General features: G+C 35.9%; 1 protein-coding gene across 3 annotated transcripts in view; it reads right to left on the bottom strand.

Moving 5' to 3' along the window:
* Positions 1–20,563, bottom strand: part of LOC125237680 (serine/arginine repetitive matrix protein 1) — a 125,862-nt gene that overhangs the window by 75,236 nt on the left and 30,063 nt on the right. Inside the window, exon 2 of one of the 3 annotated variants that reach the window (XM_048144823.1) lies at positions 2,406–2,460. The exons of the other annotated variants lie outside the window; for them this stretch is intronic. The gene's annotated coding sequence lies outside the window, so the exon portion shown is untranslated. The remainder of the gene's footprint in view (positions 1–2,405; positions 2,461–20,563) is intronic. 3 annotated transcript variants of the gene reach the window in all.

The following is a 20,563-nucleotide window of genomic DNA, read 5'->3' as shown; positions in this document are numbered from 1 at the left end:
AGGTGATCTGTGTAACTTGCATACTTAATGTTTATTAAATATTAATGAACTGAAACAACGAATTTGAGTTTTAAACTAACTCCGGCCCGTTACTTGAAGGATACATGCACAAGGTTGATATTCGCTTGTTTCCTACTTCAATTTTATTATGATGTTAAAAATGAATCTTAGTTTTTAATGTGTATTAGGTATGTTCGTATATCTTATCAGAGTACGGAAATAATAAGGATTTATTGTAGCTGTCCTGCAATTAATCATACCATGAATATCAGTGAGTAAGACATAACGAATATATCTAACATATAAAGGCAAGGCATATTAATTTTATAAACTATCAAATTAAAACATCTATTTTAATTTTAATAGTGGAAGTTTGAATTTAAAACATAATATGTACATTTAAATATATGATACATATCTATATTTGTGGATAAAATTTTAAATATTTGTTTTTGACTTCCATTGCGTTCTTGTATTTTTACTCATATAGTTACTGTATAGCAGTAAATAAACTATAATTTATTTAATTATGCAAAATACCCATTCATCTTAAAGAAAACACGTCGGCCTTGCTTCAAGGAACATTTTTGCATAACCAAACAAACGCCATAATTGTGAATAGTTTAACTGTTAAAGCCAAAGATTGTTCCCCAAATGAGTGGACCGTAAGGCATTGCTGGATGATCATGAGCATAATACACTTGTTAACATTATGAGTTCGTCTATTCTGCAGCATCAAAGTAAGGCAAGGCCACTATAAAAGTTATACCTTAAGACGAAAGGGAGTAATTACTTCTGTTTTGTACCTATTTGTCATGCTATGTCAGACAATACTGACTGAGACATAGCATATAACACGCTCTGTACGTTTCTGTAATAACCTAACCACAAAATTAAAATTTTGAAAAAACCCCCGACCGCGACATAGTGGACCGATTTTCATGAAACATGGCTAAGAACACTCCCGACTAACTCAGCTGTCAGACAAAAAAAACTAAATCTAAATCGGTTCATCCGTTCGGGAGCTACGATGCCACAGACAGACACACACACAGACAGACAAATAGACAGACAGACAGACGGACAGACAGACAGACAGACACGTCAAACTTATAACACCCCTTCGTTTTTGCGTCGGAGGTTAAAAATACGAAGGAAAATCTTTTCGCACTACTTAATCTTTGGCTTATTGATTGAAAATGTATTTTTTTTAAGAATTCCACAAATACATCAAAGAGGCATACTTGCCTTATGTAGAAACATTACGAAAAACGTTAAAATTATCAGAGTGGAGAGTCTAATCTCCGACGAGGTAACAGGCCTAACGGCCAAACGGACGCCATCTTTCATTTGACGCAGATCGCAAACAAAAATAGCTATTCTTATCATTCGATTTTATTTAGTTCATTCATTTGATTCACTGTCGCTCGCGTGTCGCCGGCTCGCCTTGACCACAGCGCGGCCGTAATAATTACGAGAGTGATTACAAGCAAGTCGTTAACACTGTCACTGCTCATTTGCGGCTTTAATGAACTAATTGTTTTGTACTTAACTGATAAGACCACCATTGTTGTTATTACATAAAATAATATTATGTAACAATAATGACGGAGCATCGAGGATAGACCATGTTTTCTAAGTTTATGACTGTGTATAATTCATATATACACTCAGTTTCAAATATGATAGCCTAAGTGCGTTTTATATATCGGATGTCGGAAGGATTTCAAAGGCAATAGAAAGCGCGGCGCGATACATTCATGCGTGCTTTAGTTTGGTGGCAGTTTGTTTTATATCTCTCGCGGTGGAGCCACTGGGTGTTGGTCTGTTGGTTACACACATAAGTTACATAACCCATAACACAAACTCTATTAATTAATCAACATTGTATGCTTTTATCCACGCAAACAAATAAGCGTATTGTATGTTTAACCACGTACACGGCCAGACTATAATAAACAACAATACAATCATAAGTGAAGGTGACAAAAATACGGCCTCGCTCGCTCTGAATTCCAGAAACGACTTCGAAACATGAAGGAATTTGACAGGTTAATTTCAGAATTCAAGTTCGTATTTCGTTAAATGAGCAAGTGCCCTAAATTTGCATATGTTGCAATGTAATGGGTTTCGGCGGTTGAAGTATTTTGCAGGTGGCAACTGCAGAATACGTTTTATCTGTCAATCGTATGACAAGTGTGTGTGTTTTTTTTTTCAATTTAAGGCTTGGATGTGGGATCTTTTGAGACAGAACAAAACTAAACGCGAAGACAGGTAAAATCTATCCTGGCGTCATCTATAAAACTTTAGACAGTTGTCAAGTTCTTTAAAGTGGCATTAGAAACAAAGTCATCACTCCTAATGGTCATTCTACCCTGCAAGTTTGAAAGCTGCTGTTTTCGTACCTCTATTATCTCCTAGAAGACGAACGAGTATTTTCCTGCGTGCGTATTTAAGTACCTGCAAACAAAACACTGTATTAGTTATCTTATATTATAAACTCATCATCATCCTCATCAAAATCTCTCGCAATGCCCACGAGCACCGTGTATATCTCAGTAAATCGGCTCACAGTAGAACGGAACGGGTCACAGGCCGGTCAGTGTATCAAAATTGTATCAAATAGTCTGTTCGGGCTATCACGTGAGATTGTATACAATTTGGACACATCATCCCGTCCCGTTTCAATAGGGCGAATCATCCTTACGTGTAGTATTTGATGCCTACTAGAATTTAATCAAGCTCTATACCAGTTTTTCGTTATTATTGCAAAAAAAAAGGATTTTTAGGGATTTTCTTAATACTTTTGAGATAATAATTAATTAAAAATTGTATAATTGTAGAATAAATGCAATAAAATCATAATAATGTTAACACTGTGACATGTCAGGTGACCTCCGTGCCCTTGAACTGTGACTAGATCACGTCCGGGACAAGGTCACCTAGCTCGTGATTCTGGTGACACGTCACACGTCATGATGATAGTGATGACAATGTATCCATACATACATACAAACACGCCTGTATCCCATAAAGGGGTAGGCAGGCCGCATGAAACTAGTTACCTACTCAAGTTTCATTGCCACTCTTGGGAAACAAGGGGTTGAAAGAAAACAAAATTGTTAAGTTGCACTGACAGGTTGCCAGCCTCTCGTCTACGCCTGTGTATCATTCATTTTTCAGTATATTATATTCTACAGGAATGTTTCATTTATTATTGAGTATAGTAGACCGCATGACAAGGCCAGTGCGTGCGGTCTCGTCAAGTGTCGCCTTACAAAGATAATACTCAGTCTCTGTCTACATACATTACTGCATATCAATTATGTATTAAGTTATTAATTATTAACTATACTAGCGTCCGCATGTGACTTTATTCACGTATACCTGTCAAAAAATCTAAAATTAAAATAAATGAGTTCTTTAGTTCTTTACGCACATTTCCTGGAGTCGACTCCGTTTAATATACATACTTAAACTATACTTAACTTATTTTTAAGTATTTTTTACAAAAAACCTGTAATTTTATTATACCTACTTTTATATTTAGTAAGTAATTTAAGTTTCTTATATAATTATGTACATGTTTCCATGTAAATTTGTAATTTAATTATATTATGTTTATGTTCTCATGAAGGTTCTTTAATTCACGTTTAATTATTATTTCTTGAGAAAAATATTATAATATATAATATGCATAACGCTCCTAGTTAAGAACTCAAATATTTTAAGATTAAAAATAATTATGAATGTTCCTGCAAACTAATTCAACTGTAAATTGTTGGAATAATTAAAACATTTTCAGTACAGATGGTGTTTTTTGCCCCAACTTGTGCGCAAAGAGGTAAATTTCTGGTCAGGTCGAAACCAGAGAGCCATCTGAAAAACGTCGTACGATACACGTATGAAAAGGAATCTCGTATTTCCTCTTTTCCACACATGTGTTGTATGAACTATTTCTTGGAAAGCAAATAAAGTTAACAGTTGCTGTCCGCCATGTTGCTTCAAATAGATAAAATTGTATTGAAAGTCTATTCATTAAAAAATCACCTGCCATTCTCATATTCACTGCACGCATTAGTCTGACACAGTTTATCTATCATTCATTAGAATAAAAATCAATATGCTAATATATTAGCGATTATCTTCGCGTCACAAAGCTATTGTGTTACCACTTAGCAAGTCTGTACATAGATAAAGAATGCACGGCCTTGGAGCGACATTCCAAGTGTTTGTATGATCGCGATTTGATATTGGTAGTGCACGTTGCTTGAACTTTTGTTGGTTTCAGTAATTTCAGTACAGTGTGCGTGGCCGAATACACAAACGCTTCACGAAACGCTCACGAATCGTCGACTTAAGAAGCTACAGGAGCGAAAATGCTAAAATGGAAAGGAGCCCCCCTTTCAATTTGGGAATTCTAGTTTAATAAATATACTAGTGTTATTAACTAGATTTATCGAAAAAAAATTGTCCATTAAGAACAACTCAGTTTTTTAAAGTGTTGCGAAAAAATCTTTAAAATTGAGGTTCCGCTCTCGACTGTTGCCTCAACTTAATCAATCGTTCCTTTAAAACTTAATCAATCGTAACAAAATTTGATAATCTGAATAACAATTAAATAATCTGTGTTGGACCGTTTAGTTTACTTGGCTAATTATCACCAATACTGATTTTTTTTACGCCATAATCAATAGCATCGTTTTTGGAAATGTTTGATGGGCTCTAGCGTCTGTAAAAATAAGAATATCAAAAAAATCAAAACAGTCCGACGCAGATAAAAATTATAATAACCTGTGTAGAAAAAAATCATTGCTCTATCTTCAAAAACCAGGAAGGAAATAGTCGAGAGCGTTTGTATGGAGAATTGACCCCACCTGCAGTACCGTCTTAATCTTAATCTAAAGAAAATTTTCAAAATAGCACAGATATGCAAAATCGCCATATCTACCAACAGCTAATCTAGTGAACCTACTTATGTAGTAAATTTACAATGAATGTAGAACAAAATGTAGATTACAGACCATGTATGGAGTTCCGCTAGCCATACGAGTAGAACCACCTAACAAGGAATATTGCATTTTTATCATTCCTTGTGCTATATATCAACGATTATACTCATATTTAACCATTTGTAAACTCTATTTCAATAGTAAATAAGGTGTACTGTTTATTAAAGGCGAAGCAGTTGCGTCTCTACTTGACATGTGTTCCAAAGTATAAAAGTAGCTACATAATATTTGTTTTTATAAGATTGTATTTTTTTATTTATATTCATATTGTTGGGGATATTACCAGGTTGATGATGAAAACTATTACTTGTACCATCACATTTACTTTATTCACTTATAACAAACATATTAACAACCAATTTACAATAAATAATTCAAGACTTCTTCACTACTACTCGTCTGTACTCGAACTGGCCACCGTCACTGCTTGTCCGCCATTTTTATAACATTCCAACATGGCGGAAACCCAGTGACTACTATTAGTCAATTGATATTCTTTAATACTTTCATCATAAATGACAGTAAGATAAATCAAAATAAGGCATTAATAAATAATTACTCTAACAGCTCGGCCATCCTGTTCGAGGCGAGACCCTTCGCCAAAACTTAATGTGAAATAATTCAAAAGAAAGACAATATCAGTTTATACAAGAAAGATTATAAAAGTGTAGTATAATATGCATTTGAAATAATTCTTAAACAATAGAAATACAAAACATCACTTCACTTCATACCGATACCTTTACCACATAATTACGATATGCTATAAAATGGATTTTTAAATATTTCCATAAATCTTATCAAGAAATATAGGCCCGTGAAAAATAAATATATGAATAACATTAACTTAGATACAATTAAATTAATTAAATTAATTACATCTAATTAAATTCATTACATCCAATTGAATTCATTACATCTAATTAAATTATGATAATTAAATTAATTTCACAAGTTATAAACATATTTAAGTAAACAATGCAACACTTCATTTCACACTTCACTCGCGAAACAAGCAAAAAGAACATATTTACACGGTTTTATGACATCACCACCTTATCACACGATTGAATGAAATTCCCGTGCCGCCACGGGCTTCGGCAACATGATGTACCCGTCCGCTGCAACAGCATGATGGGCCACCCAAGCTCTGTCAGCCTGGATAGTGCTGCCGATGCTGCTCATCACGGACGCCGGACATTGCGCCGCCAGACGCAAGCTCGCATACCATGCCAGCGTATGAGGACCCACGGTGGACGATCGAAACAGAGGTATCTTTACCCTGACCCTCTCACCTGGGCACTCCTGGGTCGGAAGTGAATCTACACCCCGACCCTCTCACCTGGGCACTCCTGGGTGGTAAACGAATACCAGACCCTGGCCCTTTCACCTGGACGCTCCTCGGTCCTTGATCTGAAACTTGCAACACTTTCTTTAGGAACATAATTTCGACTGTCTTCGAAATTATGGTAAAACGATTATGGTTCGGTAATCAATTCAATAAGTCATAATGTATCGATAGTCGTTATGATTAATTAAATTATTGTCATCGCCTATTAATATATCTACTGTTTATATATACTGAGTATATTCAAGATTTTTCAGATGTATATATCATACACATTTACAGAATCTTTAAATACTCAAATGACCTGTCAATAAAATATCGCGCCTAGTTAATATTTACCATTTGTAACGTAAACATATTATATTACGCAACCATTTAAGACTAATCGCAAGTACACGACTACGGTGTAGGTCCTTATTATTATTATTTTTATCCTGTTATTATTATTATTATTTTAGGTACTAGCTAAGATTGATGCAATAGTATGCCGAAATAGAAAAACTCTTTGTACATATACTATTTAGGTTACAGGTCAACAATAGCGACACCCGTCAGACATTATATACATAATCTCTTTTTTTTTTATATATACCGTGTCGTATGAAAAACCAAATACGATATCCGACGTATCTTTATTCGCGCTGATTACAAGCCGCAAGTGGTAAGCAATTCATTTAATTATCAAAAGATCTATTCACACATAAAGCAAGTATATATTTTCTTTTCATGAAGAGCTATCGCGAATTTAAAGACAAAAGATTATTAATGTTTGCTCTCTAGATTTCAAATTGCACATTTTCAATTTATTTCTTTTATCTATGAAAGGGAAACTAGTCGTTAGTAACGATTTTATTTTAAATCTAATAGGTCTCTTCATAACCGATACAAAGTTTAAGTACTTCACTTTTAATATTTTACGAGCTAAACCTGCTAGGTATTAAGTTTTATATGTTATCAATAAAGTCTCTTTTTTTGTTACTTTATTCTTGATCACCTAAGACTATAAAACATGTAAAGAACTGGATACACGTATTACAAGTAGCCAAAAGATAAATATGTAATTATTGCTGTACTGCTTTATCCAATCAAAAGTCGCAAATAATATACATTCTGATATTAAGGCACAGTCATTTATGTTGTACTTTTATATTAATGTTTCATGTATTTATAAAGGTTGAAATGAAAGTCTTTCACGTTCATCAACGTGCTTAAATGTTATGCACGTATATCCACGCGCTTTGAATCTCGCACGTTCATCCACGCGCTTTAAATCTCGCACGTTCATCCACGCGCTCTAAATCCCGCACGTCCATCCGCGTGCGTCAACCATATTCCACAAGATACGATTCATTGTGCAATACCCTGGCTCAAGTCATTATTTTATACTGGGGCCAAAATACTCGAGTTTACGCGTACATATGACTCTATGACCTACATATGACTGACTCTACATATGACTGACTCTACATATGACTGACTCTACATATGACTGACTCTACATATGACTGACTCTACATATGACTGACTCTACATATGACTGACTCTACATATGACTGACTCTACATATGACTGACTCTACATATGACTGACTCTACATATGACTGACTCTGCATATGACTGACTCTACATATGACTGACTCTACATATGACTGACTCTGCATATGACTGACTCTACATATGACTGTACATATGACTGACTCTACATATGACTGACTCTACATATGACTGACTCTACATATGACTGACTCTACATATGACTGACTCTACATATGACTGACTCTACATATGACTGACTCTACATATGACTCTACATATGACTCTACATATGACTCTACATATGACTCTACATATGACTCTACATATGACTCTACATATGACTCTACATATGACTCTACATATGACTCTACATATGACTCTACATATGACTCTACATATGACTCTACATATGACTCTACATATGACTCTACATATGACTCAACATATGACTCTACATATGACTCTACATATGACTCTACATATGACTCTACATATGACTCTACATATGACTCTACATATGACTCTACATATGACTCTACATATGACTCTACATATGACTCTACATATGACTCTACATATGACTCTACATATGACTCTACATATGACTACATATGACTCTATATATGACTACATGTGACCATCACCCGTCATGTCACATGCACCATAATATATAAGCATATCAAGATTGAATCGTTATTCTCAAGAAGCAAACAGATATTACTAATAGTCTGAAACATGTCTTAATGATATTTATTCACACCATAGATGTAATTTTTCGATTTCCCATCGAATTATCACCCATGATCACCATGGTAAAATGCGAAGAATTTTATTTTATACGTTACTTTGATTAAATAATTCTGCCATCACTGGCCATTATAAAATAGTATTCATAAATGTGGTAGCATACCGTCAACAATCAAAATGAGATCAATCAGTCCAATTCGTGAAATAAAACGTTGAAAAACAACGCTAAACATTTTTATAACGAGTTATCATAAAATATCTGAAGATGATTAGAGATACAACTTACTCTCCATTATTCATACCAGGGGTTGGCAACCTTATTATCAAAGTTGTTTATTTAAATTCAGTACTTAACAGAATTAAACTACCCACAATTGCACAACTTCAATTTTAACGGTTAATATAATATGTTAAATTCACTATTAAATATGTATTTGCAAATGAACAGGAATCGTTTTTGTTCAAAATCGTACTTAAAGCATTAAATATCAAAATTAAGAACTGCATTATAATTCTCAGTTTGAATTGAGATCAACTTTTCATAAGTATACATAATTTTTACCAATCTTGTGTTACCGGACACGAGGGATTAAATTATTGAAGTACTTTATGAGAACATATTTTACACAGCGTATTTCATTCAGTATGAATGTTTAATTGTTTATCTGATCTGTATAACTTGATAAGCTCGAATATGTATAATTATATTATAATAACAGAATACAACAGCAGGACAATTGCCTCGTTGGAATAAATTACACCACTTTTCGGAAACAACATAAAATGGCTTGTGTTTAACAACTCGAGGCATCGTTAAATAAAGCAGTCGTTTAATCAGAACTTTATTTCTATTGATAAGATACAAATTTACTTTACTCATAATTCCACGATTTCCTTATGCCAATTAATTTATGAAATTTTACTGTCACAAACTGAATGACGTATCATATGACGGCGCTTATTGTGTATCCAGAATATACTAGTCATATAGTTATCAGATTTATGTGTTTCAATAACTAATGGGCAATGTAATGTTACACACCTTTTGTAAAAAGATTTTTAGGTACAAAAGTAAGTCATCTTTTAAATAAAACAATAATGAGAGCTCATCAATTTATACTGCCATGAGGGTAGATTATCAAACCAGTTTCAGAACATGAAGTTTAATTTTAAGAAATAAATATAATACATATCTCACTTACCAAAGCAATTTAAATGCACGTTTCGTTAAATAAATCCGTTACATTATTTTGACTAAAAAAAAAAAAAACCTTACACTTGTGCGGCGTGGCAAAAATCTTATCGATTTTTGTTTCGTCCAACTTCTGAACTGTTGGGGATATTACCAGGTTGATGATGAAAACTATTACTTGTACCATCACATTTACTTTATTCACTTATAACAAACATATTAACAACCAATTTACAATAAATAATTCAAGACTTCTTCACTACTACTCGTCTGTACTCGAACTGGCCACCGTCACTGCTTGTCCGCCATTTTTATAACATTCCAACATGGCGGAAACCCAGTGACTACTATTAGTCAATTGATATTCTTTAATACTTTCATCATAAATGACAGTAAGATAAATCAAAATAAGGCATTAATAAATAATTACTCTAACAATATTCATTTAATCCATTGTTATCATGTTCATCAGTACAATAAAGGTCTTACATAGGTCCTAGTAGGTTTATATTTATGCAGGCTTCTGTCTCTTACTGTGACTTCTTCGTATCTATTTTTAACCCCCGACGCAAAAACGACGGGGTGATATAAGTTTGACGTGTCTGTCTGTCTGTCTTTGTGTGTTTCTGTCTGTGGCATCGTAGCTCCCGAACGGATAAACCGAATGAGATTGATTTTATTATGATAGATTTATCGCTGTAATCCTTTTTATAAGGTGTAAAAACATTAAATTGTTTTGAAAAGCTGTTGATAATGTTGTTGTATGTACATTAGTGTAAGGTACAGCGGGACAAATCTCGACTGGGGGCAAATGTAACTGGTCCATTTTTTCCATGTTTTACAATGTTTGCATTATTAAATAGAGTGTCAACCGGTTATATATGGTATGCCTGTTCAGTGGACACATGTAGAACTCAAAATAATAGTGTAATAATGGAAAAAATGGATTAGTTACAATTGCCCCCCAGTCGAGATTTGCCCCGCTGTACCTTATCCAGATTTAGCATTCCTCCCACTGTGCCTCTCTGCCTACATTCACAAAGAATCTCAAAATGACAACCACTATGAATTCCAACCAATCTAATCTCACCACGGGACTTATATAGACGTTGCATCTTCGGAGATCACCTTTATGCGGTTCCATTGGTTTACAAATATGTCATTATTTTATGGGCCCTATCCCTCATGAGCAATGCCAACTAGAGATGGGCCGAATATGGACTTTGCCGAATACGAATATTCGGCCGAACATTCGGTTCAGCTCTTACCGAACCGAACATTCGGCCGAATATTCGGTTTCGACATATTTTTAAAGCGGATGTTCATTAAAACTATTAAATGATTGATAATGGTTACATATGTTACTACAACTATGTTCTTATGATTTAATGGATAACTAAAACTTAGTTAAAACAACTCTGAACTCTTCTTAACTCTTAAACTACGGTTTTTTAACTTTTTTACAAAACAATTGTACCTACCTAATATTTTGACGCATAGGTAATTATATCTTTTTGGTAGTTCCTTAGAAAGCTATTAAAATAGGAGCTTATTATTCAATGGAATACGTAAGATCTTCATTAGTTATTTACTTTGTTTATTCGGTAAATATTCGGCAATGCAACCGAATTATTCGGCCGAATACGAACATTGAAAAACTTGCCGAATATGCCGAATACCGAATATTTACCGAATATTCGGCCCATCTCTAATGCCAACCATTCTATCAAGAATTACTATTGACGTTTCAGATAAAATGATCTTTATTGCTCTTCAAGCATGAGGACCTTTTTCAATAAGCCACAAATGTATTTGGACCACCAGGAGACCTCATTACCACACAAGAGACTCATTAAGTCCCAGGCTTTAGTGGGTGACTTGAGGTCATGGTATTTATTTCTTAGAGAAGAGGGGTGGAAATGGCTTAGTGGGGTTTAAATAGCTTGAATGCTGTATGTCTGTGATGACAACCTGACGGGCTACTATGTAAAGTGAAATGAGTTAATATTTAAATTATAGGTGTTTGATCTTCTACGGATGCGGGGATGTGCATAAATCTTGCTCACACACTTTATCTAGTCTTAGTGCGTTTTCACATTATCCGATCGGATATCGGATGTTAGATTTTTACCCTTGAAATCCTTCCGACATCATATATCGGATCGGATAATGTGAAAACGGACTTAAGGTATCTATAAAAAGTTAAAAACTCCTATTAAATAAGAGTGAGTGGGGAGGTGGGGATAGGGGTGAGATGGGAGTGAGTGTGCACGAGAAAACGTCCCACTTTGTTGATTGCTATAAAGCCGCTTTGTCAGTTTATTCATATAAGGATACAAGTTAATCTCGCCTTAATGGTTACCGACAAAGTGGGATTTTTACTAAACGCACTCACATTTTAAGAAGGTACCATTTTGGGAAATTTTGCGCTCATTTCACAGCAAAAAATATGCCGTGCGAATAAAATTAGTATCGCCCAGTCCATTTAATTTTGAGTATTTATCTCATGATAAATACATATATGTTTTTTTTTAATTCGGCAAATACATAATATTGTGTTTTCTTTGACAATTTTCGATTTTTCAGACGGTTACAGCGTATAATATATCTGTGTGTTAGAAAGCCATGGATATAATGTCAAATATGTTTTCAAATAAAATAAAACAGTTTCAAAGCTTTTCCAATCGTAAATAAGCAAGTGTAATGTACGGGATATCGGTCCTACATCCGATATCGGATCGGATAATATGAAAACGCACTTAGACTCTGTACAGGACATGATTTCCCTAAGTGTGAATCATTTCCTCTTAAACATACTATGCAGATCAACTCACTAAACTACTTGACATGCAAGTTACTCGCCACTGCGCGTGCGCAGTAAAGTCAATTAGAGATAATCTGCATGCTTTTATTTATCTTATCATTATTTTATATTCTAGTATACATTAACCGCTAAGTGGTTATTTGAAAATGATCATAAATTGGTAATAATTTGGGACCGAGATTTGTAAACTGATTTTACACGTTCTACGTTCGCGAAACCTTTGACCTTTTCAACCTTATGCCAAACAGCGCAATTTTTAGTATCTACCTACTTATAACGTCGTACGTTGTTGGCAAAGGCACATCTCGGACACTGGCCATCAAATATATGAAAGAGGCGCGTTCCTAGCACACAGTCTAAGCTCGTGTAGGTGAACGCGTACTATGCTTGTGTGAGTGAGATATGACAGGTCGACTGTTCGCGTTTTTGACAGGCGGTAACTGTGAGGTTACCGAGAGGGGGTGGGCGGCACTTTTAGCAGGGAGCGGGAGTGGCCATACTGTACGATAGTACTCTTTATTATACTGTGCTAAAGGTTCAAGTTCACTGGGTCATTCGTGTTATGTAAATTATGTTATTACATGAAAGTCTGAAAATTAGGCTTTTACTGCCACCGCATTAAATTATTGTGAAATTACTTCCCATATTTATTTAAATAACTGAAAATTGTTTATTGTCACGTATTATACAGGGTGTTTATTCAATCGCCCCTGTAATAGTTAAATAAGTACTGGCCGAAGAAATAAATATACCTATGAGCAACTTTGACTATGGGACTAATCCCGAAACGCGGTAAAAAATATAGTTTTGTCTATCTGAATTTGACATTTTATATGGAAATGTAATCGCGAATTTTCGCGATTTTGAGGTTAGTGCCATATCAAAAGTTACTGGGTACGTAGCCGAGTGGCTCAAACTCTCACGAAACGCTCACGAAACGAAACGCTCGTAGATATCTATCTCTATCGCTCGTATTGGCGCGACAGAGCCAGACTACCTTTCGCAGCGTTTCGTTTTCGTTTCGCGTCGCAGAAATGCCATTCGGCTACGGTACCTGATCGAGTATGACATCTTTAGTATATTTATTCACCCCGTAAAAGATTGCAGCTGACTAAACAAACAACCTGTATATTTTTCGTGACAATTTCCTATTTAATTTGCACAATTCTAAAGAATGTTTACAAATAACGTCAAATTGCGGTCACCTTATACCTATAAACCTAAGTTTAGCGCTTTTCCGTGCAATAATTTGCTAATAAAATAAAAATTAAAACTGCGCTCAAAATGACCTTATACATACACCATAGAGGAACAAGTAAGGTTGGGAAGAGTTGTAACTCCATACATCAGTAAATGCGGGTTATTTGTATTAGGCATAGTTAAGTGACATCTAGCGACAATCACGCGTCAAATAGCGTGAATTATCAGTACCACTACTAGATATTAGGTGGCAGCTGTGTCTCGTCTGCCAAAAATTTAATATTAGAACAGTACATACATACATACAATCACACCTGTTTCCCACAAAGGGGTAGGCAGAGCACATGAAACTGCTAAAGTTACAGTGGCACTCTTGGCAAATAAGGGGTTGAAAGAAAACGAAACTGTGACATTGCAGTGACAGGTTGCCAGCCTCTCGCCTACGCCACAATTTACCCCATATCCCACAGTCGCCTTCTACGACGACACCCACGGGAAGAGAGGGGGTGGTGAAATTCTTAACCCGTCACCACACGGGCGAACAGCGGGCGGGCGGGGTATTAGAACAGTTTACAACTTATATTACAAGCAGAAGGAATTGAAATAAAAAGTGCCCAGGGTAAACAAACGATTACTTTTGCAGGAGCACAGTTATATAATAAATTACCGGATACTATAAAAAACGCACGTACGTTTAAAATATTTAAAAATAAATTAAAACTTTACACCTTAAATGATGAAAGTCTACTGAGTTCATAACTGACCTGCTGTATTATTGTTTCACTATGTACATATTGTTTGTGTAACGCTCCCGTTGCGATTGAATGTCTACCTCATTTTAAAAAATATAATTAATGTTATGAATGTTTTTAATAATATTTGAAACTTATAAAATTTTATGAAATATCCTTCAATTACAAAACATGTAATTTTAGTGCATGCTAGTATTTAAGTATAAACCTCTTAACTTAGTACTCTAATGTCTTCTATTCTAATAATTATAATAATGCATAGTTTGTAGAAGCAAACTTGTAAAATTTAAAAACTTATCTACGATGTGAATTTATTCATCAAATTGTATTAATAGCAAAATGATTCTCATATAAGTGAAATGTAAATTTCTTTTTGAGAAATAAATGATTCTTTAACCCGAAAACAGAATACTGATGAATACTATTGTAATATTAGCTAAAAATTGGTAAGCTTTTCGCTCGTCGCGACATCTACCTTTCTTCCCTTATTCCTCTATGACAGACACGAACATTGTACGAGCATCGCTAATCATCAATTTCATTAATTAATAATATTCATTATTTAATATTGTAACATCTGTAAACTGATTTGCACAATCTGACAATAAATGATTACTTACTTGCTTACTTACTTACTTATAAAAACAGTGCACCTATACACAGTCTGTAGTCAATAGGGCTTAACCACCACAACTGTCCTTTGGAAACATGCCCTTCTGTGGGTAAAGTGTGGGTGATGTGCCATCTTTGCAACCAGGAGCTGAAAGGGCGTAAGAACCACGACTAGCCTTTACTATCACGCCCTTTTGTGGGTAAACGTGGGTGACTTGACATTGCAACCCGTAGCTAAAAGGGCCTAACCACCATGCCTGTCCTTTAGAATCATGCCCTTCTATGTACGCGTGGGTTGCCAAGGTGACGGGTGACGTAAGCGCATGACTACAAACTATAATAATTTAATATCTAAGTTAAATAATTGTGCGAAACTATTCTAGACTACAATGGTGTGGGTTTGACTATCAAATTACGTCAATTACGTGCATTGACGTGACAATGGATTTTTGATTTGTTTATTTATTAGATTAAGGTACAGCGGGGCAAATATCGACTGGGGGGCAAATGTGACTGGTCCGTTTTTTCCATGTTTTACAATGTTTGCATTATTAAATAGAGTGGCCTTAGGTTATATATGTATGGTAGGCGAGGCGTGATCAGTGGATACAAATACATGTAGAACTCAACATCATATAGTGTAGTAATGGAAAAAATGGATCAGTTACAATTGCCCCTTATTTCTACTTATTTTTTGGTGTATGTGCTACTATTCGCATTAAAAACGATGTTAGAATGTTTAGAGCTCAAGTTGATTAACATTTTTGATCATTTTTGCCCTTGGTCCCCTTTCTTGTGAAAAATATTATACGCCCTTCGTTTTATCCACTCTGTATATTAAACACAGTTTGTTAGGATGGTCCGGCTGTTGCATGACAACATGCAGTGCTGCGTAAGTGTCAAGGGCGAACAATCAGAGTTTTTCTCTGTAAGTTGTGGCGTGAAGCAGGGGTGTGTGCTTGCGCCCACTCTGTTTGCTTTGTACTTCGCAGTAGCAGTTCGGGAGGCACTACAAATTTCTTCTGATGGCATCCGTATTCGCTATCGCACCGATGGTGGTATATTTAACTTAGCCCGGCTTAAAGCGCGCACTAAAGTGTCTCACGCAGTTATAACGGAAATGATGTATGCAGACGACTTGTGTTTTGTGGCCGACTCCCCAGGTGCTCTACAAGACCTTATGTCGAGTCTTGATGAGTCTTGTCAAAGATTTGGCCTTAAAATAAATGTGAAAAAGACCGAAGTCCTAGCTCTTGACACGTTTGCCAATCCCCAAGTAGACATAAAACTCGGCCAGGACTCGCTTAAGCAAGTAGAGCAATTCAAATACCTGGGTAGCACGATTACAGCTAAGTGCCACCTTGACAACGAAGTAAATTGCCGAATAGGTGCCGCTGCAGCAGCGTTCGGCAAACTTCGTTCAAAGGTGTTTCGGTCGCACGACATAAAACTCTCAACAAAAGTTGCTGTGTACATGGCTATTGTCCTGCCAAACCTTCTCTATGCCTCTGAGACGTGGGGCCTCTATCGTAAGCATATTCGGTCTTTAGATAGCTTCCATCTTAGGTGCCTCCGCGACATTATGGGTGTCCACTGGTCCGACCGTGTTAGGAACACGGAGATCCTTAGGCGTGCCGATGTCGCCGGAATAGAGGCCTACCTTATGAGACGACAGCTACGATGGTGCGGTCACATCTCACGCATGTCCCAAGACCGAGTCGCCAAACGCATCTTCTACAGCGAACTGCAAAATGGTAAGCGGAAGCAAGGCGGCCAATTTTTGCGGTTCAAAGATGTGTTGAAGCGACATATGAAGAGAGTTCATATAGAGCCAACGACTTGGGAGAGTCTGGCCAGTGATCGCCCACGGTGGAGGCATACCGTGCAGACACAGGTGCGTCAGTTTGAAGCTAGAAGGCAGACAGAACTCGACGCTAAGCGCGACGAGCTAAAAGCCAGACCACCTGTGGCTATTACCTACAATTATGTCGGAGGGGTGCTGACCTGCCGCGAGTGTGGTCGCACATTCGTAGCAAAAATTGGCTTCGTCAGTCACCTGAGGGCACACCAGCGACGCTCTCATCTATAAAATGCAGTCGCCGTAGCCGAAAACGGCTAGGAGGAGATGATGATGATATTAAACACTGTATCACAATGCCTTTTCCTCCAGGGTGACCAACTGACCGTAGCTAAACCGGAATCTGGAAAACAGATGACGATGATGCCGATGATGACTCCGCAAGATGTCGCCACATTACAGAATTATACTTAGTCATTACGTTTTAATCATTTTGTAATGACTGGTAATCCGAGAAGATTTGTCAGGTATGAACAAAAGATAATAATATATTTAAATTTGGAAATAACTGGAGGTAAATACAAGTTTTTTGGCCGGTCAACGCAGAAAACAATACAAAGAATACATAAGAAAATACAAAGGCAAAACATTAGGCGCTTTTATCGATTAAAAACGATTTTCTCCCGAAAACCTTATGGTACTTACTTTAAGAAAACCTTAAATACCACTGGCATTTCTGATAAATACTTAAGAGAGAAATTTAGAAAACAATGAAGCTGATGGCAACTGGCATATTTTTAAGTACTATACATACCTACTTATTTAAATTGTTGTTTTACGAACTAGGATTTTTTACGAGAAAACATAGTTAGGGTACATCATTAAATAACCAATAAAACGATGTTTACCCACTAATATTTTATTCAAAGCAAACCTCGTTAAACAAACAAGAAAAACCGAATAAAACCAATATCCTTATACTTAGCAAAAACGCGAAAACATAAAGATTATCGCAAAAAACTGATACCAGTGCGGCGCGTGGGCAGCCAAGGTGACATCACCGGCCAATCACAACACAGCGGCTGTTCATGAAGAAAATTGAAGTAAAATCGATTTAAGTATTGAAAAAATATATCTCTGAATAAACTAAAAAAAAAAAAAAATATAAACAACAGCACGGATAAACTTACGGCTGTATTCCCAACAGGGGAGGCAGAGCTTATGAAACTGATCGAGTTTAGTTCTAGTGCTGTAAAATTTTTAGAAGTGGGCTAAATCGAAAACCATTTCTGTAAATAGTATACTTCCCGTGTGTAACAAAAAAGCAAGACCACTTGAAAAATTGAAATGACTGTGTTGGTGTGTCTTCATTCGACACCCCTGCTGGGGTGTGAGTGGCCCCTTCCGCGCTGGGCGCTGTGGGGGCTGTGTCGGGGCGCGCCCCATCCTTGTGGGGTGGTCTGTCGTCGTCTTTTGGGGGACGACTGGATCCAAAAAAATGAAATGTTGTCAACTAAAAAATGTTATGTATCAGTATCTTTGATAATGAAGTACCTTCAACGGCTTCAACTATGGACATATGTATGTGTGACATCATGACACGTTAGACACGCGTTTATGTCTTTTTTACAGAAGAAAAAAATCATACATTCAAACGTTCTTCATACATTCAAAGTGTACATATATGTCATATATTTTTATGTACGAAAATATTGTTTGTTTATGTGTTTTATAACGAAAAGTGAACGCTTTTCAGCTTGTAAAAATGATATCCTATGTATGGCCGTGTATCCGGTCCGAATGCTCTCCTCTACGGGTTAAAAACAGTTATGCGTATGATATGATATAATTTAATAATTTCTATTGTTTTTGAGTATTATTGACGTTATATTATTGTATCTTTGCATGCCAAATTATTATAATTGACGATCATAATGTAAATTCATATAGGTTAACGTAGAATAATTTATACTGTAATTTACCATTATGAAATAAATAAACTAAACTAAACTAAACTATGATAATAAAATGTCAGGTGATAAAATTCAATTATTTGGCAACTTTATATTATTTGAGATCCTAGAAGTCAAATTTACACTAGCTAGTATTATACTAGCATTTATGAATAGCCTTATGACCTTGTGACGTCACAAGATCAGCGCCCGCGCACTTGTTTCCATCGACTCACTTATTATCTGCAGTTCGATTTGAAAATTAGATCGTGTCTAACCTTTTTCCTTTGTATTTAGGTTGAAAATTGTTAAGATGGATGTTTTTGACTGTATGTAAGTTTGTAGAACCTTACTGCGTTTTGTTGTAGATTTGATGTTGTTGTTCGGTATTAGTAATAAACTTATGCAGTTTACATGTATCTTTTAGATAACATGGCCGAGTTGTTTGTGAAGTAGAAATGGATAACTTGTCAGGGCGATGTGGAACTGTGTACAACATAATGTACAATTTTCAAGTTTAGTATTTAGAAAAGTCACACCTTAATAAATGAAAATACATATATGATTCGGAAAAGACTAATAATAATTAGTTCATTTGATTTGACGATCATTGTCCCGATAGTCGTTTCAGCGAACGGTCTCATAGCGAAGAGTCTCGACCAACATCTTGAGAGACTCTAGCTATGTGGCTGAATCAAGGGCCAGCCAGATGCGTGCGGCGGTGATTTTGGACACGGCGCGGATAGTCCGCGGTTCCTCTCTCTGCAGCCCTAACCACCGGCAGCTTGGGCCTTGCCCCGCTGCTGGCGGCACCCTAGATTAGGTTTTTTATAATGTGTTCATATATTTTGTATTGTTTTGTAAGATATACAATACGTATTATAAAGTAGCCTAGCCTAAGAGTTAAAGTAAATAAAGAGATTAGTTCATAGTAACGTATTTCCCACTAAGGGAATTTTCCTAGGAACGGGCCATCACTAGTTCTTCTAATTCAAGATTTTTCTCTGAGACATAAAAAGGGTACTGTTTACTCTATTTATAAACATGCATATTAATGCATCAACGACCTTGGAAATTACCTTCAAGATTCATTTACAATGGTTTTCCCCATGCGCAGAAGATTTTCTCAAGGTCGAAATACAATGAATGTAAGGTACATAATAAACTAGCATTTTCCCGCGGCTTCGCCCGCGTACTTATCTAATCTTGTTTTCCCATGCAAACTTTGGACCCCCATTTCCCCCCTTAGGAGATGAATATTGAAAAATCCTTTCTTAGTGAAGATATCAATATTAATTCCACCAAAAGACCTTTTGTATAGTGATAACTCGCGAATCGCGATGATATTTTATTCAACATCCATGCCCATCCATAAGCATCACATATCACAAGATCTTATATTAATTAGGTACGTAAGAATTGTATGAAGTATCGAACATTACATTTCTTTTACAATATCTCCTCTGTGAATCATGGTTATTTAAGCACATCTTATAAACACACTACAGGGTTGCTCGTGAAATATAATTTCACCCACTATAAAAGCCCATTTAAATTTCATTACTTGATTGGTGTAATGTGCTGTATCTA

Source organism: Leguminivora glycinivorella, chromosome 22 (genome assembly GCF_023078275.1).
Source record: "Leguminivora glycinivorella isolate SPB_JAAS2020 chromosome 22, LegGlyc_1.1, whole genome shotgun sequence".
NCBI classification, from domain to species: domain Eukaryota; kingdom Metazoa; phylum Arthropoda; class Insecta; order Lepidoptera; family Tortricidae; genus Leguminivora; species Leguminivora glycinivorella.
The sequence above is the reverse complement of the archived record's forward strand: the minus strand, read 5'-3'. Positions and strand labels throughout refer to the sequence as shown.